This window comes from Trachypithecus francoisi, unplaced genomic scaffold, assembly GCF_009764315.1.
Source record: "Trachypithecus francoisi isolate TF-2019V2 unplaced genomic scaffold, Tfra_2.0 Lachesis_group11, whole genome shotgun sequence".
NCBI classification, from domain to species: Eukaryota; Metazoa; Chordata; class Mammalia; order Primates; family Cercopithecidae; genus Trachypithecus; species Trachypithecus francoisi.
Genome location: NW_022681456.1, coordinates 20,082,632 through 20,105,564, shown reverse-complemented (window position 1 = coordinate 20,105,564; position 22,933 = coordinate 20,082,632). Strand labels below are relative to the sequence as shown.

At 46.2% G+C, this 22,933-nt stretch overlaps 1 long non-coding RNA gene across 1 annotated transcript; it reads left to right on the top strand.

Moving 5' to 3' along the window:
* Positions 1-7,842: 7,842 nt before the first annotated feature.
* LOC117089371 lies at positions 7,843-20,815 on the top strand. Its single transcript, XR_004439568.1, has 3 exons — positions 7,843-7,973; positions 15,865-15,870; positions 20,694-20,815. It is a non-coding gene; the product is annotated as an uncharacterized LOC117089371 (long non-coding RNA).
* The last annotated feature ends 2,118 nt before the right edge of the window (positions 20,816-22,933 follow it).

Below are 22,933 nucleotides of genomic sequence, written 5' to 3'. Positions count from 1 at the left end.
CGAGGCAATTGTAGACTGCAATGGCACAGGTGGGCATGTCTTACGGAAAGGTGCTTTTGCCTCTTCCCTGTTTCAGCTAGCCTTCAATCTGGTCCAGAGTCGGAGCCTGCCTCCAGCAACCAGTCCCGCCTCCTACCTTTCTAGTGACTCCAGAGAGTGTCCGAACCTCTGGCTGTCTCATCTTGGTCAGTCAAGTTAGACACAACCATGCTTGTTTCTGTCAGGAATGCTCGAGTCCACCACATAACCAATTCCACTGCCAAAGCTGGGGCTGATTTCTGGCCAGGGGCCCCCAAAGACTTCTTATCCTCAGTTAACCTAAACACACTGTTTGAGCCACTCATACACAGAAATACTACCAAGAGAAACGAGGCATCTACCAAAACCAGATTACTTCTTTTTATTTTTTTAACTAATTAATTAATTAATTTTTTGGAAATGGATTCTTACTCTGTCGCTCAGGTTTGGAGTGCAGTGGTGTGATCTTGGCTCATCACAACTTCCACCTCCCAGGTTCAAGCGATCCTCCTACCTCAGCCTCCCGAGTAGCTGGAATTACAGGCACGCATCACCATGCCTGACTAATTTTTGTATTCTTAGTAGAGACAGGGTTTCACCATGTTGGCCAGGCTGGTCTCTAACTCCTGACCTCAAGTGATCCACCCACCCCAGCCTCCCAAAGTGCTGGGATTACAGGTGGGAGCCACTGCACCCAGCCAAAACCAGACTACTTCTTGCCACCACATAAGGCCATTCCTGAGAAGGAAGTAAGGAGCCTGCCCTCAAATGCTGCATAGCCTCTCCTCTCTGAGGGGGAGAACATTAGTACCTCCCAGGAAATCAAGCTTTAGACTAACACAATTCAGCAGAACAGCCAATATGGTCATTGGAGCTGAAGAACTTTTCATCTGATGAGCCTCAATAATCAAGAAAGTGATTGGGTGCAGACAGGAATTCTGTCCCCACTCTTCCATGAAGAAACTTGACCTCCATTTTTTTAACTGGCAAAGACAATTGTATATATTTATGATGTACACCATGACGTTTTCAAATATGTATACATTGTGGAAACCTAAATCAAACTATTTAACATAAGCATTACCATATATACTGATACGGTTTGGCTCTGTATCCCCACCCAAATCTCATGTCCAGTTATAATTCCTAATGTTGGGGGAGGGACCTGGTGGAAGGGGATTGGGTCATGGGGGAGGATTTCCCCTTGCTGTTCTCGTGACAGTGAATGAGTTCTCATGACAGTGAATGAGTTCTCATGAGATCTGGTTGTTTGAAACTGTGTAGCACATCCCTCTTCACTGTCTGTTTCCTGCTCCACCATGGAAAGACGTGCTTGCTTCCCCTTCACCTTCTGCCATGATTGTAAGTTTCCTAAGGCCTCCCCGCCATGCTTCCTATACAGCCTGCAGAACTGTGAAACAATTAAACCTCTTTTCTTCATAAATTACCCAGTCTCAAGTAGTTCTTTATAGCAGTGTAAGAACAGACTAACACACATATTTTGTGTGTGTGTAGTGAGAACACTTAAAATCTACTCTCTGAGCAATTTTCAAATATACAATACATTGTTATTAACTACGGTCACCATGTTGTACAATAGTTCTCTTGAACTTATACCTTCTGGCCTCCATGTTCTAGTTTCTAAAATGAGTGTGTTACATTAGCAGGATAACTAAGTTCCCTCCCAGTGCTAAAATGTTAAGTACAGAAGAAGAGAATTCTATAGTAATCTCTAAAAGTACTTTAAACCACTATTAAAATTTCCCTTTATATAGTAATGATGCAATAGGAAAATGAGTGTAATCTTATCTTTCATTGTAATAGCCTAATCAAAAAGAAGACAACACTGAATGTAATAAAATTGTTAACTGCTCTGGGCTTGGTGGGCAGGTTGAGCAAACGCAGTGAGAAGGGGTGAAGGGAAAAGGCGCTCTCTCTGATCACAATGAGAAGACAACGGTGCCTCCATCCATCATCATGCAGGGGCTCAGAGAGTTGAGAGGAGCCCCAGGGTCAAGGGCTTAAACTTTCTGAGCTTTGAACCACTTGGGCAAACCACTCACCCTTCTTGCCTCCCAAAACTGACTTCTCTAAAACTATGAAAACTTCAGTGCTACCATGGATTAAAAAAAAAAAAAAAAATACAGTGGCTCACACCTGTAGTGCCAGCATTTTGGGACGCCAAGATAGGAGGATCACTTGAGGCCAGGAGTTCAAGATCAGCCTGGGCAACTGAGCAAGATCCCATCTCTGCAAAAAATTGAAAAATTAGCTGAGCGTGGTTGTGCACTGCTATAGTCCCAGATACTTGGGAAGCTGAGGTGGGAGAATTGTTCGAGCCTGGGAAGTCAAGGTTGCCATGAGCTATGATCACACCACTATACTCTAGCTCAGATGACAGAGCAAAACCCGTCTCAAAAAAAAATTATAAAAGATCTTTCCACCTAGTAATGTTTAACACTGAGTAGTTGGCAAAACTTGTCTGGGTATCAAGAGTGACTTGAGATAGGTAGGGGGATGGGCAGAGTTTGGGGGTCCTGAGATAGAAGGACCAGTGCTCTGAGGCAGTGCTCTGGGAAGGATTAACAGCATGGCACCCCGATAGAGATGTGCCCCTAAACAAGGAATTCCAGCCTGAACAAAGAGGCCCATTCCCCAGGCAGTAAAAAGAAACAGTTGAGGACCACCCAGGTGCCATATGATTGGAACAGTGGACATTTCAGTGGAGCCCAAGTTCAGAGATAGCCAGTGGCCAGGGACTCAGCCCCTCCTTTGCACTGCAGAAGATCCCTTCACCAGGGAAGAAAGTCCCAAAAACCACCAAGGTGGAATTTTCCACTCTACATGGATGGGAGCCTGGAAACAAAACTAGGCTGATTCAAAGAAAGCAAAGACACGTGTTACGTCTAGCACACCTGAGTATGTGGGCTGTGAGACATTCTCATGCCATTCTACAGGGGGCCCCTTCTGTTCTTTCCTACTTGGTGGCTGGTGGGACTTGCTAAAACTCCTCACTTTTAATATCTTCGTCCTTAAATCTGGATCTTCTAGAGGGATTGAAGAAGGATAGACCATTCAATCCAATCTTCTTTTTTTTTTTTTTTTTTTGAGACAGTCTCACTGTGTTGCCCAGGCTACAGTGCAGTGGCATGGTCTCATTTCACTACAGCCTCCAACCCTCCAACTCTCAGGTTCAAGAAATTCTCATGCCTCAGCCTCCCAAGTCTCTGGGATTACAGGTGCTTGCTACCACATTCAGCTAATTTTTATACATTTAGTAGAAACGGGGTTTTGCCATGTTGGCCAGGCTGGTCTCAAACTCCTGAATTCAGGTAATCTACCCACCTTGGCCTCCCAAAGTACTGGGATTACCAGCATGGGCCACTGAACCCAGCCTTTTTTTTTTTTAGCTCGAGTGCAGTGGTATGATCTCAGCTCACTGCAGCCTCCACCTCCCAGGTTCAAGTAATTCTCATGCCTCAACCTCCCAGGTAGCTGGGGCTACAGGTATGCAGCCACCACACCTGACTCGTTTTTTGTATTTTTAGTAGAGACAGGGTTTTGCTGTGTTGGCCAGGCCAGTCTCAAACTCCTGAACTCAAGTAATCCACCCACCTAGGCCTCCCCAAAGTGTTGGGATTACAGGCATGAGCAACTGCGCCTGGCTGATCCAATCCTCATTTTACAGTAAAGCAAACTGATGTCTAGAGACTTGGAGCCACTTGCAAGGTCAGCAAGTCGGTGGCTGGGCTAGGACTTGAACCTAGGTCTCGCACTCTACCCTTGAATTCAATTCTCTTTTGGCTTCTACTCTATCTCCATAGCCACTTATCTCAGTGATCCAGTGGGTTTTGCTGGTTCATTGTTCCATACTTGCTATGCACTAGAGCTCTCTCTATGGAACACTTTTGTCCATTTCATAGGGAGCGTTTCTAAGATTCTAACATTTCTAAGGCAGGGGGCGTTTCTTTGATGGGAGATTGCAATTGTTGAGCATGTTGTCATGTAAAATAGCTTTCCATCAGTGGACATAGGGAGGAAGACGGAGAAGTTCTTTGCTGTCCCTAATTTCCCCTGCTTCCTCCATGCTCACTATTAAAGGAAAATCCTGGTTTCAAAGAGTTTCGTGTGTTATCTTACTTCAAGCATGATAACCCACCTGCACAGGGTGGTTGCACACCCGTGGTCAGTATCCTGGGCCCGCCAACATGCAAGTCCACAGGGTGGCGTCTGTCCTGCTCATGCCTCATCCTCCTCTCTCTCTCCATCTCCTTCCCCCATCTCCCTCCTTTTCTCTTTGTGCCTAACTTTTTCTTCTACTCCTGCACTCTTGGCTTAGGGTGGCTCTGCTCTTGCTGCCATCTTGTGGTATTAGAGAGAATTAAATTAGCCTGAGCAGGACGTAGAAAAGTCCTAGAATATGGTTAAGTACAGTTAAAGCCACTGTAATGTGATTAGGGAAGGGAGGTCCATTCTGAATCTTGATCCACGTAACCAGGGCATCTTTAAGCACTTGAGTGTTTCCACGTACTGTGCATTCGCTACTCACTAGGAGTACAGAAGGATGAGCTGGCCAAAGGCTCAGAAACAACCTTTATTCTTCTAATTTGGCTTCCTACAAATTGAGGGACACTGGATGGGCTCTACCAAATTAACCCACTGTGGTATTTTTGAGATCGTTCTGTGCTATGTATTCGAAAGACAGGTCTTCCCTATCGACCTCAAATTTGACCATTATGGATGGATTCACGTCTTGAAGTTCTGAAGGCAGTCCCATTTTTAAGAATTACCTCCTAAGGTGTTAATAAATGGAACAATATTGTTCACAGATTGGAAGACTTGATGTTGTTAAGATGGCAATACTACCCAAAGCAACACGCAGAGTCAGTGCAATCCCTATCAAAATCCCAATTGGATTTTTTGCCAAAATGGAAAAACTCATCCTAAAATACAGAATTTCAAGGAATCAGAATAGCCAAAACAATCTTTCTAAAAAAAAAAAAGTTGACTGCTCTGATTCCTTGAAATTCCGTATCAAGATTTGATACAGAGCTACAATACAGTAATCAAAGCAATGTGGTACTCACACAAAAATATATATGTGTGTGCGTGTATATCAATAGAATAGAACAGAAATGAGAATCCAGAAATAAGCTTTCAGATCTATAGTCAGTTGATTTTCAATAAGGGTGCCAAGACCATTCAATGGAAAAGAATGATCTCTTCAATGAATGATGCTGGGAAAACTGAATATTCACACACCAAAGAACGAATTTGGATCCTTACCATACACCATATACAAAAATTAACTCAAAATGAATCAAAGACCTAAATTTTAAAAGCTAAAACTATGAAATTCTTAGAAGAAAACACAGAGGAAAATCTACATGACCTTGTATTTCTTAATATGACGTTAAAAGCCCAGGCAACAACAACAAAATAGAATTTATTAAGATTACAAACTTTTGTACACTAAAGGATACTAGCAAGGTAGGAGATGGGGCTTGACTCCAGAAGCAGGGCTCAGACACTGGACCAAATTGAGGACTAGCTAAAACAGATCTGGAGCAGAAGCAGAGCAGCTTTCCATAAGACACACCCACTAGTGTGCCATTTCAGTTTACCATTACCAAGGCAACACTCCAATGTTACTGACCCTTCCCATGGCGATGACCCAACAACCCAGAAGTTACCACCCTCATCCTAGAAATGGCTCCATAAACCGCCTCTTAATTTTCATATAATTAGAAGTCGGTAAAAGTTTAACTGAAGAACTACCTCTGAGCTGCTACTCTGGGCATGCTGCTTAAGGGGTAGCCCTGCTCTGCAAGGAGCAGTACCCTGCTGCTACTATACATCACTGCTTCAATAACAGTTGCTGTTTAACACCACCAGCTCGTCCTTGAATTCTTTCCTGGGTGATATGGTTTGGCTGTGTCCCCACCCAAATCTCTTCTTGAATTGTAACTCCCCCAATTCTCACATGTCATGGGAGGAACCCAGTGGAAGGTAATTGAATCATGGGGCAGGTCTTTCTTGTGCTGTTCTCATAGTAGTGAACAAGTCTCATGAGATCTGGTGGTTTTAAAAAGAGGAGCTCCCAGGCCAGGCATGGTGGCTCACGCCTGTAATCCCAACACCTTGGGAGGCCGAGGTGGGCAGATCACGAGGTCAGGAGATCGAGACCATCCTGGCTAACACGGTGAAACCCCATCTCTACTAAAAATACAAAAAATTAGCTGGGCGTAGTGGTGGGCACCTGTAGTCCCAGCTACTGGGGAGGCTGAGGCAGGAGAATGGTGTGAACCCAGGAGGCGTAGCTTGCAGTGAGCTGAGATGGCGCCACTGCACTGCAGCCTGGGTGACAGAGCGAGACTCCATCTCAAAAAAAAAAAAAAAAAAGAGGAGCCCCCCCTGCACAAGCTCTCTGTCTTTGCCTGCCACCATCCGCCTAAGATGTGACTTGCTCTTCCTTGCCTTCTATCATGATTGTGAGGCTTCCCCAGCCACGTGGAACTGTGAATGCTCCATTAAACCTCTTTCCTTTGTAAATTGCCCAGTCTTGGGTATGTCTTTATCAGCAACAAATACACTGGGCAAAGCCAAGAACCCTCTAGGGCTAAGCCCCAGTTTTGGGGCTTGCCTTTCCTGTATCACTATTAAGAGCATTGAAAAGACAGCTCACAAAATGGAATTAAAATATTTGCAAACCATATATTTGATAAGGATTTAATATTCAGAATATATAAAGAAGTATAACTCAACAACAAAAAGATAAAACTGCAATTCAGAAATGGTCAAAAGACTTGGATAGACATTTCTCCAAAGAAAATATGCAAATGACTAATGAGTTTATGACAAGATACCCAATGTCATTAGTCATTAGAGAAATCCAAATCAAAACCATAATGAGATACCACTTCATACCCATTAGGATGACTTTTTTTTTTTTTGAGATGGAGTCTCACTCTGTCACTCAGGCTGAAGTTCAGTGGTGTGATCTCAGCTCACTGCAACCTCTGCCTCCCAGGTTCAAGCGATTCTCCTGCCTCAGCCTCCTGAGTAGCTGGGATTACAGGCGCATGTCCCCACACCTGACTAATTTTTGTATTTTTAGTAGAGACAGGGTTTCACCGTGTTGGCCAGGCTGGTCTTGAACTACTGACCTCAGGTGATCTGCCTGCCTCAGCCTCCCAAAGTGCTGGTATTACAGGCATGAGCCATTGTGCCCAGCCAGCTATAATTTTTTAATGAAAAAATAACAGTTGTTGGAGAAGATGAGAAGAAATTGGAACTACTATACACTGTTGGTGGGAAGTGGAAATGGTGCAGCCACTGTAGACACAGACTGGCCATTCCTCAAAAAGTTAAACATAGAATTTCCATGTGATTCAGCAAATTCACGCCTAGATATAGATCCCAAAAAGTTACAAACAAGGACTTAAACAGATGTTTGTACACAAATGTTGATAGTGTGCTGTTCACAACAGCCTGAAGCTGGAAACAACCTGAGTGTCCATTCACAGATGAGTGGCTAAACAAAATGTGGCACATAACACTATGGACTATCATTTAGCTGTAAAAACAATAACATTCTGATACAGACTACAACATGGATGGACCTCAGTGCTAAGACACAGTGCTAAGAATGAGCGTGGTGGCGCACACCTGTAATCCCAGCACTTTGGGAGGCCAAGGCTATCCATGAGGATTGCTTGAGCCCAGGAGGTCAAGACCAGCCTTAGCAACATGGCGAGACCCTGTCTCTCCAAAAATAGAGAAAAAAAAAAAAGTAACCAGATATGGTGGCAAAAACCTGTAGTCCCAGCTACTCAGGAGGCTGACGCAGGAGGATAGGTTGAGCTCAGAAAGTCAAGGCTAGAGTGAGCCATGATCGTGCCACTGCACTCCAGACTGGGCAACAGAGCAAGACTCTGTCACACACACACAAAAAAGTGCTAACTGAAAGAAACCAGACACAAAAAAAAATACTTCATAATTTGAAATTCAGAAATCATACAGACAAAAAGTGGTTACCAGGGCCCGGGGGAAGGAATAATGAGAAGTTACTGCATAATGGGTATGAAGTTTATGTTTGAGATAATGCATAATGGGTATGAAGTTTATGTTTGAGATAATGAAACAGTTTTCTAAATAGGTAGAGGCAATGATTACATGGCATTGTGAATGTGATTAATTCCACTGAATTATATGTTACAAAACAATTAAAATTACAAATCTTATGTTATATATACTTTACCACCATAAAAACAAAAAAAATAGAAGTGGGAAAGACCACTTAACTAAACCCACAAGAATGAAAATGTCATAATAAATGGGAGTAAGAGAACAGGCTTGATTGTGGAGCTATCTTGAAAAATAACAGGCTGGGCATGGTGGCTCATGCCTGTAATCCCAGCACTTTGAGAGGCTAAGGCAGGAGGATTACTTGAGCCTAGAGTTCAAGACCAGCCTGGGCAACATGGAGAAACCCCATCTCTACAAACAAAAACAAAAGCCTACAAAAATTCGCTAGGGTTACACCTGTAGTTGCAACTACTCAAGAGGCTGAGGTGAAAGCATTGCTTGAGCCCAGGAGGTCAAGGCTGCAGTAAGCCGTGATCATGTCACTGTACTCCAGCCTGGGTGACAGAGTGAGAACTTTCTCAAAAAACAAAAAGGAAAAGAAGCTTATTTCTATGATATTTAACATATTTTATATTATGTTTCAATCAGCATATTTTACATTGTGTTTCAATTAATTAGTAACTCAAAACAGAGACAAAATGAGGAGCCACGGTGACTCAGGCGTATTGTCCTGGCGCATAAGGAGGAGACACTAGGCGTTCGAGGCCAGCTTAGGCAACATAGAAACCTCTCATCCATATAACCAAAAAAAAACAGAGACAAAAATTAAGTCTTCATTTTTTTCTCCCCCGCAAAAAATAATATCCTTCCCTTAAAGACACCCAAGCTGAGCACACACATACCTCTACTGTGGGGCAGGAGGGACGTTTGAGTGCAGTCTAATTCTATGATGGTCTGCTCCCTGGCGAATGATTTTGCATCTTGAGGTCTTTTGTTTCCCTAAGGTCATAAATATATGGGAAACCAAGAAACCTCTGGCCTCATAGGAAAAGTGGCTGTAGCACCATGAACAGTAGACAAGGCCAACTCCATGACCTGTGAGGCCCAGTGCAAGGTGAAAATGCAGGACCCCTTGTGGAAAAGGTCTTAAGAGTTTCAAGACTGGCTGGACGCGGTGACTCATGCTTGTACTTCCAGCACTTTGGGAGGCCAAGGTGGGAGGATCACTTGAGAACAAGAGTTGGAGACCAGCCTGGCCAATATAGTGAGACCCCATCTCTACAAAAAGTTTAACAATTTAGGTGGCTGTGGTGACATGAGTCTGTAGCCCCAGCTGTTTAGGAGGTCAAGGAGGGAGGCTCGCTTGAGCCCAGATCGAGGCTGCAGTGAGCCATGACTGTACTGCTGCACTCCAGCCTAGGTGATAGAGCAAGACTCTGTCTCAAAACAAACAAACAAACAAAAAGGGTTAAGGCTATACCACCAGAGTGTTTAACCACGGGCACTTCTGAGTGAAGGGCTCTGTGTGACACACCTAGGAAGCTGTCCCTGGCTGTAGCTAAGAAGCTAGAGTGTTCAGGTAGAAGTTCAGAGAAAGAAGAGGTACCTGAGTGGCCCCCAGGTACCAGTGGGGTTCACATAACTGAGGAGGACACAATCAACTGACGGGCCCAACAGCCATCCCCACGCCTTCTCGCCTGCTGCTTCTCACTGCAGGGGCTGAAAACCTGTCTCTTCTCAGAGTCTTTCACAGCTAAAGGGAGCCTTCTGCTGGATCCCCATGCTGACGGATGGGACTGATGGGGAAATCTGCTAGGAGGCTTCAGAGAGTTTTTACTTTCCTGATAAAAGGAACAGCCCAGCCACCACCACCTGGGTTCCCCTTACTTGCCCTTGAATGCAATATCAAGTCTGTGGCTGCAGCAGCCATCTAACAAGGACAAGGTGATGTGCATGCGACCCCACACACTAAGTGTGGCAGTGCAGAAGCACCTGCGTATGTCCTCCATCACACGGTGAGCAGCCCATACAAAGCTAGCACCCGCCCACCTCCAGGTCTGTCTCCTCCTGCCACCAAACCCACCTATCCCCATCCCTAACACTGCCATCTTCCTATGGGGCACACACTCCACGCTTCTCCCCGGCCTGCACCCCCATCCAACCAAACTTACCAGGCCCGGGTCAAGTTCCAGCTAAATGCTAGCTCATAACTCTTTCTTTCTTCTTCTTTTTTTTTTAATTCTTTTATTTTTGAGACACAGTCTTGCTCTGTCACCCAGGCTGGAGTGCAATTGTAATGGTGCAATCTCAGCTCACTGCAACCTCCGCCTTCTGGGTTCAAGCAATTCTCCCGCCTCATCCTCCCCAGTAGCTGGGATTACAGGCACCCACCATTACATCCGGCTAATTTTTTGTATTTTTAGTAGAGATGGGGTTTCGCCATGTTGGCCAGGCAGGTCTTGAACTCCTGACCTCAGGTGATCTATCCACCTCAGCCTCCCAAAGTGCTGGCATTACAGGTATGAGCCACCACACCTGGCCCATAACTCTTCTTACGGCTCTTGGGAAATCCTGTTGGACTAAATACACTGGGTTGCATCCCCATCTTATTCTTCACTCATCCAAGGCCAAGCTAGGCTCAGCCCTGGGCATCCTGTCCAACGCAGAGAGAACAAAAGCAGCTCACTCTTACAGTGTTCTGTGTGCTCAGCTCAAAGTTTTCATCCATCTTCATTGGACCCTTGCCTACGAGGTAGATATTTTCATCTCCATCTGACCAAGGGGGAAACTGAGGCTCAGAGCAACTCTCCCACCCAAGGTCACTGCCCAGGTCTTGATCAGGAAGTATTCCCACACTCACACCCTGGAATCCTCATTGTACAAGATTTGGAACCTCAACTCAGCTGGACGCTGGAGAGCCTCACTGTCTTCTACCTGCCTCCTCCTGCAGGCGACTAAAGGCTCACAGTCCTTCTTCTCCCTCCTCCCATCCCCACGTCCTCCAAGTCTCCTGCAGCAAACAGTCCAGAAAGGCCCAGAGCCAAGGCAGAAACTTCATTAGCAAACCACATTTCAGGGGCACTGTCGGGCCCTGCTATTTCAAAGCTGCTCTGAGTCCCGATATCCTACTGATGGGCAATGCGTGTCCCACAGTCCAGCTTGATTTAGAAGACTGAGATGGCCTCCTCCAAGAAGCCAGCAATACAGCTCACTGCAGACTGAGTGAAGAGGGATGGCCAGGGAAAAGAAGGAACCTGCGGCGGACCCTGATCTGGCCCAGGCGAAGGTGACAAGAGCAGCCGCTATTTACCGAGCACTCACTTCCCTTGTGCCAAAACCTTAGATAAGCGCCTCATAGCCCTGAATGCCTCCAAACTGCCCTCTAAGTTGAAGACCATTATTCACATTTTACAAATAGGGAAACTGAGGCCCAGGGACGTTAAGTCCCTTGCCCAAAGAGCCTGCACAAACAAGCAGCCTGGCAGAATTCTACCCTGGGCCCCCTCGACCTCCAAATGCTCAGCTTTTAATTCTTTAACTCTATGGACTCCCAGAAACCTGGTTTTGGGTAGGACACCCCCGGGCTAAGATGTCACTTTGCACAGAGATAAGGTTATAATGGCCATGGGTAATCAAAAACAAAAGTATTGACGAGGCACCATGGCTCATGCCTGTAATCCCAGTACTTTAGGAGGCGGAGGCAGGCAGATCACTTGAGGCCAAGAGTTCAAGACCAACCTAGCCAACATGATGAAATCCTGTCACTACTAAAAATACAAAAATTAGCTGAGCATGGTGGGGCACATTTGTAATCCCAGTTATTCAGGAGGCTGAGGCAAGAGAATCACTTGAACCTGGGACGCGGAGGTTGCACTGAACTGAGACCACACCGCCGCACTCCAGCCTGGGTGACAGAGTGACTGTGTCTCAAAAAAAAACAAAAACAAAAACAAAGGAAAGAGAAAAGAAAGAGAGAAAGAGAGAAAGAGAAAGAGAGGAAAGATAGAGAGGAAAGAGAAAGAAAGAAAGAAAGAGAAAGAAAGAAAGAGAAAGAAAGAAAGAGAAAGAGAGAGAGAGAGAGAAAGGAAGGAAGGAAGAAGGAAGGAAGGAAGGAAGGAAGGAAGGAAGGAAGAAAGAAAGAGGAAGGAAGGAGGGAGGGAGGGAAGGAAGGAGGGAGGGAGGGAGGGAGGGAGGGAAGGAAGGAAGGAAGGAAGGAAGGAAGAAGGAAGGAAGGGGAAAGAAAGAGAGAGAGAGAAAGAAAGAAAGAAAGGAAGAAAGAAAGAAAGAAAGAGAGAGAGAGAGAGAGAAAGAAAGAGAGAAAGAAAGCAAGCTATTCTCCCTTGAATGATAAGAAGCCCCCAAAGTCTTCCCACTGAGCCCTGAAGCCGGGGTGCAGCCCCCCACACCCAGACTGGGTTCCTCCCATTGTAGTCATGCTGATTGAAGACCCAGAGAAAGACCCTCACCCACGGGGGTTATTTTCAGGACTGCCATAACAAAATACATAGACTGGGTGGCTTAGAAACTACAGAAATGTGTTGCTCATAGTTCTGGAGGCTGGCAAATACAAGATCAAGGCATCCGCAGATTTGGTGTCTGATGAAGGCCTTCCTCCTGGTTCATAGGCAGCTGTCTTCTCTCTGTGTCTTCATATGGCTGAAGGGGCAAGGAAGCTTTCCAGGGTTCCTTTTATAAGGGCACTAATCCCATTCATGAAGGCCCCACCCGCAAGACTTAATCACCTTCTCACACCACCTCCTCACACCATCACATTGTGGGTTAGGAGTTCAATGTATGAATTTAGGGGTTGGGGAGACATAGACATTCAGTCCGCTGCACCAGTGCTGCCCAAAGCCTGGTGGATCTCATCAAGACTCCTCAGCTGCAGGTTGTTGGGGGCACCCCTCTTGAGCTACAGTTAACTCAGGCTGTGTTAAAATAGGCTGGGCTAGGTGGCTCACCCCTGTAATCCCAGTGCTTTGGGAGGCTGAGGCTGGTAGATTACCTGAGGTCAGGAGTTAGAGACCAGCCTGGCCAATATGGCAAAACCCCATCTCTATTAAAAATACAAAAATTAGCCGAGTGTGATGGTGCATGCCTGTAATTCCAGCTACTGGGGAGGCTGAGGCAGGAGAATGGGAATGGCTTGGACTCAGGAGGCAGAGATTGCAGTGAGCTGAGATGGCGCCACTGCACTCCAGCCTGAGCAACAGAGTGAGACTCCATCTCAAAAAAATAAAATAAAATGAAGATCCCAGTCTCATTACTGTAATGATTTCAAAGCAGTGATGAGTAAAGGCAATATATTTTGAAACAGCACCAACAAGTGAAATGTAATAGGAAACTATAGGATTCTATTCACGACACAGTCAGACACTACTCAGGCCATTGTGGTTTGTTGCCTATGTTCATAGTAGAAGCAAATGCTGTCTTTCAATTCGTGGTTAATGAGAATAAAGACAATCAATTTCCCCATCCAAGTTCAAAGGAGTCTGTGGTCCCCAGGCTGAGAACCCCAGCCAAGAGGTTCCTTGCTGTCTTCTAGGCTAGAGCTTTGGGATCTGAATGTGTCAGGGTAATGTCGCCTGGGTCTGCCAAATCCTCAATGAATCACCAAGTTCTCCCCTAACCTTCTTTCTCAAGGATCATCTCCCATCCCAAGATAATCCAGATACTGCCCTTCTACTCTCTGCATCTATGAATTCGACTCTTAGATTTCGCTTACTAGTGAGATCCTGCAGTGTTTTTCTTTTTGTGTTTGGCTTATTTCACTCAGTATAATGTCCTCCAAGTTCATCAAGGTTGTTGTAAATGGCAGAGTTTCCCTTTCGGAAGTCTGAATAATCTGTGTATATATACCACAGTTTCATTATCCATCATCTGCCCTGAACACCTGGGTTGTTTTCATACCTTGGCTATTGTGAATAATGATGGAATGAGCATTGGAGTGGAGCTGTCTCTAGGTATTCAGATTTAGTTTCTCACCCTGAATGTTGAAACCTTAATTTCCTGCAGGGTTTATCCCAGGACCACATCCAGGATTGTCCTAGGCAAGTTCCTGTTCAAGCTTGGAGTTACTCATCACCTCCTCGCTGAGGCCTCCGTGACTCCGTGGGATGCATTAGTGGTTTCTCTGTCCCAGGCTCCACCTCCCAACCCAGCACTGACCACCCCATCCCTGCCTCCACTGACCTGGTTCCTGGGCTGGAACTGGAGTGAGACTGACATGTGGCTTTGGGAGTTAAGGCTATGGAGAGCTGGTGTTGCGAAATGGAGCAGTCCCACTGCTTTCCTGCCCTGCCACAGTGACCCTGAGCCACGTGTTCTCTCTGGGGAAGGGCTGCCCTCCTCCTTAGAAGAACAAGAAGCAAGCTTGATTGTGTTTCGCCACTGCGAGTCCAGGGTTTGTCTGTTGTGGCGCTGGCATTAAACACCCTGGCACACTCAGACCTCAAAGCTCAAGCCTAGAAGACAGTGAAGCAACCTGGTAGACGGTAAATGATGAAATATTCTGCTTTTAATAATTTTTTTTGAGACTGTCTCACTCTGTCACCTGGCTAGAGTGCAGTGGCGAGATCTCAGCTCACTACAACCTCTACCTCCTCGGTTCAAGCGATTCTCATGCCTCAGCCTCCTGTGTGGCTAGCACTACAGACATGCACCACCATGCCTGGCTAATTTTTTTATTTCTAGCAGAGACTGGGTTTCACTATGTTGCTCAGGCTGGTCTCGAACTCCTGACCTCAAGTGATCCACCCAACTTGGCCTCCCAAAGTGCTGGGATTACAGGAGTGAGCCACAGCACCTGGTCAATAATGTTTTTGTTTAATTTTTTTTTAAGCTAGCTAACATTAACTGAGGTCATTCTGAATTAGGTATTGTTCTAAGAATGCAAAGTCATGAAGTCATTTAATCCTCACACCCCATACCTGTGGGACTGGTACCTATTATCTCACTCCGATTAACAGATGAGAAAACAGAGGCACAGAGAGGTATAGTAACTTGTCCAAGGTCACACAGCCACAAAGCATTGAAGTCAGAATTTCGACTCAGACAGCCAGACTCTGGGGCCCATATGCTCACTTCTTAACTAAGAATGGCAGCTGGGCATGGTGGCTCACGCCTGTAATCCCAGCATTTTGGGAGCCTGAGGCGGGCAGATCACAAGGTCAGGAGATCGAGACCATCATGGCCAACATGGTGAAACCCCGTCTTACTAAAAATACAAAAATTAGCTGGGTATGGTGGCGTGTGCCTGTAATCCCAGCTACTCTGGAGGCTGAGGTGGGAGAATCGCTTGAATCCATGAGGCGGAGGTTGCAGTAAGCTGAGATCACACCACTGCACTCCAGCCTGGTGACATAGCAAGACTCAGTCTCAAAAAAAAAAAACAAGGCAAGTGCAGGATTCACTAAAACGCTGCCACTGAGGCATGCAACCTCAGACAGAGTTGGTCAACGACTGCAGCCCTGGCGAAGCAGATGAGTGGTCTGGGAGCAAAGGAGCAATGAAGAGGCTCAGAAGGTCTCAGCCAGTCTTCAGCCAGGTAGCCGTGATAGGCTGAATAAGGGCCCCCAAAGATGTGCATATCTTCATCCCCACACCTGCACATACGGCAAAGGGGCCTTGCAGATGTGACTAAGTAAGGGTCTTGAGATGGGAGATGATCCTGGATGATCCAAGTGAGCCCAGTGTCATGACAAGGGTCTTTATAAGAGGGAGGGTCCTTCTAACAGGAGGCAGAAGGTCAGAGTGGAGAAAAATGTGACAGCAGAAGCAGGGAAAGGGACTGGAGGGTGCTGCTGGCTGTGAAGACGAAGGAGGGATATATATAATTTCAGAAAATTATATATATCCATGTATTGTGTTTGTTCGTGTGTGTGTGCGCGTGTGTGTGTGTGTATATATATATACACACACACACACAGAGAGATAGAGAATAAGAAGCAGGAGGAGGAGGAGGAAGAAGAGGAGGAGGAGAAGGGGGAGGAGGAGGAAGAGGAAGAAATCAAATATAAGGTTAACATTTGAGGAATCTGGGTGAAAGGTATAAATAATTTGTTGTACTCTTTGTAACTGCTCTATAAGATCTCAAATTAATTTAAAATAAAAATTTTAACAAAAAAAAAGGAAAGGAGCCAGGGTTCAAACTTGATTTGGGGCTTTCCATAGGAGACCAGGGTTGCACACTGGCTCCCAGGGTCCCAGAGTTGATCTCAGGTCAATCTGAGGCTCTCTCAAACTCAACTAAAACATACTCCACAAAAACGGCATGAGGATTAAGCCCTCTAGCCAGGAGAGTTATGGTGGTGATGCTTTCACTGAAGCAAAGGCTGTCTGCCTCATTTTTACTTTAGGGGAATTTAGATTTTGGTAGGTGGGATTTTCTTGGAGTCATCGGTGCCCATATGAAGGCAGAATAGGATATTGAGTTAGAATCCTGGTTGTACCATTTAGTTGCCATATGACTTTGAACAAGTAAATTGAGTTTTCCGTGCCTCAGTTTCCTCATCTGTAAGATGAAGATCAAAATAGTAGACATCACATAGGGTTGTTATGGATTAAATCCATTAAAATGTATGTAAAGAGCTGGGGACAGCGCCTGTCACAGGAGTAATGCTCTGTAATTGCTGCTTGTCATCATCACCACCATCACCACCAAGATTAATAGGATTTCCATTAAGATTCTCGATTTTAGAGTCAAGAAATCCAACTTGGAGCCAGTGATGCATGTAGCACTTATTCATTGGTGAGACTGAGTTAGTTACTTGTCCCATCAAACCACAGTGTCCTTATCTGTAAAATGAGAATGATACCAACCACTGGGCATGTGACATACTCAGCCTGCTGCTGGGCACACAGGAGCCCTCACTGATGGCTGGGAGAAAAATTACCTGGAAAACCCATTCAGATGGCTACTATTATTTTAATAAAAAGAAAGACAGAAAATAACAAGTGTTGGTGAGGATGTAGAAACATTGGATCCCTGTCCACTCTCGGTGGGATGTAAAATGCTCTGGGAACAGTATGACAGTTCCTCAAAAATTAAAATAGAATTACTCTATTGTATTTGCTCTGGCTGCCTTAAGAAAATATCGGGCCTGGCGCAGTGGCTCACACCTGTAATCCCAGCACTGTGGGAGGCCGAGGCAGGCGGATCACCTGAGATCAGGAGCTCAAGACCAGCCTGGCCAACATGGTGAAACCCTGTCTCTACTAAAAATACAAAAAAAAAATTAGCTGGGCGTGGTGGCCTGTACCTGTAGTCCCAGCTACCTGCTACGCTGAGGCAGGAGAATCACTTGAACTCCGGGGGTGGAGGCTGCAGTGAGCCGAGATCACACCACTTCACTCCAGCCTGGGCTACAGAGCAAGACTCTGTCTCAAAAAGAAAAAAGAAAATATCATAGACCAGGTGGCTTAAACAACGGAAATTTACTTCCAACAGTTCTGGAGGCTGAAAGTTTGGGATCAGAGTGCCAGCGTGGTCTGGTTCTTGTGAGACCCTCACCCCTGGCTTACAGGCAGCTGTCTTCTTGATACTCCCTCACAAGGTCTTTCCTCATTGCCTGTATGCACAGGGAAGGAGAGAGAGAGACATCCCTGTTTCTCCTCTTCTTATAAGGCCACCCATTTCATCAGATTAGAACTTCATCCTTATGACCCCTTTTGATTTTTTTTTTTTTTCTTTTGAGATGGAGTCTCACTGTGTCATCCAGGCTGGCGTGCGGTGGCGCCATCTTGGCTCACTGCAACCTCGCCCTCCAGGGTTCAAGGGATTATCTTGGCTCAGCCTCCCAAGAAGCTGGGACTATAAGACCATGCCACTATGCCTTGCTAATTTTTGTATTTTTAGTAGAGGCAAGGTTTCACCATGTTGGTCCAGCCTGGTCTCAAACTCCTGACCTCAAGTGATCCATCCACCTAGGCCTCCCAAAGTGCTGAGATTACAGGCATGAGCCACAGCGCCCGGCCCCTTATGATCTTAATTACCTCCTAAAAGCCCTATCTCCCAATACGGTCACATTGCAGGTGACGGCTTCAACATATGAATTGGGGAGAGGGGAGTCCAGTCTAGCTCGTATGATCCAGCAATCCTGCTTCTGGAGATACACCCAAAAGAAGTGACAACAATGTCTGAAAGAGGTATTCGTACACCCATAACTCATAACAGCTCTATTCACAACGACCAACAGATGGAAGCAATACAAAGGTCCACTGATGGATGAACAGATAACAAATAGAGAACCAAATGTGGTACATACATACAGTGAAATACGATTCGCCCTAAATAGGAAGAGAATCCCGACACAGCTACAACATGGGGAAACCTTGAGGACATTATGCTCAGTGACATAAGCCAGGCACAAAAAGGCAAACACTGCATGCTTCCACTTATAGGAGGTACTGGACTAGTCAAGTTCTTAGACACAGAAAATAGAATGGTGAGTGCTACAGGCTGGAGGGAGGGGAAAATGGTAAAGGTCTTGTTTAAAGGGTACAGTTCCAGTTTTGCAAGATGAAAAAGTACTAAAGATTGGTTGTAAAACAATGTGTATATACTTAACACTTAGCTTAGATAGAATTGAAATGGTAAATTTTATGGTATGCATTTTTACTGCAATAAAAAACATTAAAAATAAATTATCTGGAAATGTCTGCAGCATTAGAATGAGAGACCAAAATATACCACTAGGGGGCGCTCTACACACACACTCCCATTTTATTTCTTGGCCTTCCCTGCTGGACTCGGGCCGTCCATTTGTAGAGCGGGGAAAAGGACTACAGTTCCTCTCTCCTTTCTGCTCCCCACCCCTCCCTTCCCCAGATGGACCAGCTCTGCATAAGCAACACACACACACCACACACACACACACCCCTCCCCCCAACTCCCTCTCTTAGTGCCCTAGCCACACCAAACTTCCACCACACCCAAGGGCACACTAACTCTAAACCCCGTTCTTTCTCTGGGTCCCTTCCCTCCATGCTGGAGACACAGCGAGTCCCAGATTGAGTGCTCCCACCTCGCCTGGCTGCCCACAGGCCTTCTCGATGGCCCAGGGGCTGGTGAAGAGGGGAGAGGAGGCAAGGACCCATCCACCCAAACTATAGAGGAGAGAAACTGTGGTCCCCAAAGACAAAGGGACACCACACTGGAAATAGATCAGATACCTCATATCCCAGGTGCAAGAGCTCCGACGTCAGCCAGACCTGGGGTTTTCAGGCTCAGCTACTCACTGTGTATGCCATAACGTCTGCTGCCTCAGTTTCCCCACCTGTAAAATCTGTAATAACATCTGTCAGGGTTTTTGGGAGGACTAAAAGAGCATAATAAGGTGGCTCACAGCTGCAATCCCAGCACTTTGGGAGGCCGAGGTGGGTGGATCACTTAAGGTCAGGAGTTTGAGACCAGACTAGCTAAATGTACAAAGCTGGGCATGGTGGCTCATGCCTGTAGTCCCAGCTACTTGGGAGGCTGAGGCAAGAGAATCACATGAACCTGGGCAGAGGAAGTTGCAGTGAGCTGAGTTCATGCCCCTGCACTCCAGCCTGAGTGACAGAGTGAAAAACCCTGTTTCAAAAATAAAGAAAAGAAAAGAAAGAGTGTAATAAAATCCCCGTACCTAGAAATCACTCCATGAATGGGCTAACTACTATTCCATGCCCCTTAGCTGGTGCTGGCCTGGGTCCCCTTCCACCTCCCAGGGGCTTCTGTTATGCGAGCACCCACCCTTGAGTTTGCACTTTCTCTTAAGAAATCTTTCTTGAAGAAACTCACACCATGATCTTCTGACCACAGGGCCAGTGATTTCACCAGGTAGGAATCACTGGCTTACAAGTAATAGAAACCCAGTTAAATCACCTCAAGGAAACTGGAGTGCCTCATGGAACCTAAGGAAAAGTTGAATAGCCAGTCGCTGGAAAGAGCAGATTCGAGATTTGAACCTCTTGGGGAATGCAGGAAACATTCTCCCCCTCTTCTGCCCGCTCCCATGTCTCCATCTCTCTCCCTCCCTACGCCTGCTTCTCACATGGCTGCACTCACTTCCTCCAGCTTGCCATTCCTACAGCATGTCAAGCACCCTCCCACCTAGCGGCCTTTGCACCTGCTGTGCCCCCTACCCTATGCCCTCTTCCTCAGATCTCCCCTTATTCACTATTCTCTCCTTCAAGTCATGGCTCAGATGTCACCTGGGTAGTACCTTCCCTGACCAGCTGATTAAAGTTGCAACCCCAGTCTGGAAAACATGGCCAAACCCCATCTCTACAAAATATACAAAAATTAGCCGGGTGTGGTGGTGCACACCTGTAGTCCTAGCTACTCGGGAGGCTGAGATGGGAGGGTCAATTGAACAAGTGAGGTTGAGGCTGCAGTGAGTTGTGATTATGCCTCTGCACTCCAGCCTGGGCAAGAGAGCAAGACCCTGTCTCAAAAAAAGAAAACACAGCAATCATATCTCCACCCCCAGCATGAGCTGGATGATCTAGCCCCTCCCTGCTTACTCGCTTATTTCTTTAATCTTGGTCCACAAAAAAGGGGGTTAATAATACTTTCATCATCTTTTAATTAATTGGTTAATTTTAAGAAGGGCTGGGCACCATGCCTCACACCTGTAATCCCAGCACTTTGGGAGGCCAAGGCAGGAGGATCACTTGAGCCCAGGAGTTCAAGACCAGCCTGGGCAACAAAGGGAGACCCTGTCTCTACAAAAATAAAATAAAATTATTTTATGCTGGTATGTGTCCATAGCCCCAGCTGAGGCAGGAGAATTGCTTGAGCCCAGGAACTGGAGGCTGCAGAGTGCTGTGATCGCACCACTGCACTGAAACCTGAGCAATAGAGCGAGACCCTGTCTCTTAAAAAAGAAGAAGAATGTAATAAACACCAGTCAAACCACTACCCAGACAAAAGCTAGGATCTTGACAGTGACTTACATCTTACCATATGGTCCCCCAACCCCCAGCGCCATGTTCCCCTCTTAATCCTCATTCTAAATCCTGTATTTATTCTTCCCGTTTCCCTTTCATACAGTCTATTATCGCGTATGTGTGCCTATAATTTTAGTTGCCTTTGACTTTATAAAAAGGGAATATGTTTATGTAAGAGGAAATTTTTCATTGAATATTTTATTTCAAAGATCCATCCATAGTTCCTTCATGTTGAGTGCCGTGTAATATTTCATCGTGGGAGTTAAACCATAGTTTATTCATTTGCTCTCTCACAGATGGGCATTTGGGTTATTTCCCAGCTTTGGCCACTGTGAACAGAGCTGCTATAAACATCCTTCTACAGGACTCCTGCTGTGAATGGGCAAGAATTTCTCCAAGGTCCATACTCCAGAGTAGAAAGGGTGGACTGCAGGGTGTGTATGTGCTTAACTATCAGAGATAAAGCTGGGCTGTTTTCCAACATGGTTGCACCAAGTCACGTCCCCACCAGTAATGTCTAAGAGGGCTTAATTTTTCTCCACGGCACTTACATTACATGATGCACTCTATATTTATGCATTTATTTACTTTTTCTCTCCTGCCACCTAGAAGGTCAGCTCTAGGAGAGCAAGCATTTTGTGTCTTTTATTCGTCACTGTATCTTCAGTGCCTAGAATGGTATCTGGCACATAGTAGGTGCTCAGTAAACAGCATCTGATTAGATGAATAAATGGATGGTTCTAAATGGGCCCTAAAAGCTCACAGTATCGCATATGATTAGCCCAACTACCTAGAGACAGGTTGACAACCATCTCTCAGTTTTAATCCCTTAAATCCAGGAAAAGAACCATTGGCCAAAGCCTACAAATACCTGGACCCCCCAGCCAATGACATCAGTTTCTGAGGGTGGGGCTTGGACGTGGGTGATTTGTACGCACTCTGCAGGAGATTCTCACGTGACTCCAGCATGGAATCCAGCGTGGGACCCAGCGCTCTGGGGTGGGGAGGGCGTTCATCTCACCATCTCGCCCATAGATGCTCAAGCTGCCTTCAACTCTGGCTGTATGTGAATTTCAGAGCAAGACCCCGGAATGAATCTGTGCTCACCTGGAACCAGCCTCTGGCTGGTGATGGGGAGACACTGCTCCCAGGAGCCATGACCTGGACACGCAGCCACGAGAGCAGTGCCCACCCTAACCTCAGGCCTGCAGACCCTCCTCGCTAAGCAAGGCCGGCTGTGGGTATCACCCTTCTGAGGCTTCTCCAATTCCACCACCCATTCTCAGCAGGCAGCAAAAGACCTTTCACCACTCCCGCCCCACAAGTGTCCTGCAGGCCCAAGGAACACTCTGACTTCCAGGGGCCCCATTTCAGTCCCCAGAGACACCTAAACAGTCCTTCTCACTCTGTTTCTTGTTTTCCACTTAAACTTTTTCTCAGCTGCTGAAGGGGAGGTCACAGCTGGTCTGCACAGAAGGATGTAGAGGGCTGGAGAGAAGGGCTCAAAAGAGCCTAACTCACTTGGCTCCACAGGCTGGGGACAGGGGTGGCATGTGTCTCCCAGGGCTCATACCCTAATTGCACATGTCCCTAATGGGTGGCATGTGTCTCCCAGGGCTCATACCCTAATTGCACATGCCCCTATTACCACCTTCAGTGTCACTCGTTTTGTTTTGTGTCCCCTTCCAGACTCTCCTGTACTTAGACCAGGGCTGGACATACAGTAGGTACTCAATAAAGTCTAGTTAATTCCAGGCTCTTTCCAACACAAATCAAATCACATCAAATTTTTAGTAACTCCCCATGACTCAGGATAAAATCGCAAACCCATACTGGGTCTTCCAAGGCTCTGCATGGTAGCCCTGCCTCATCTGGCCCCAGGCTCACCCCCTTCTTT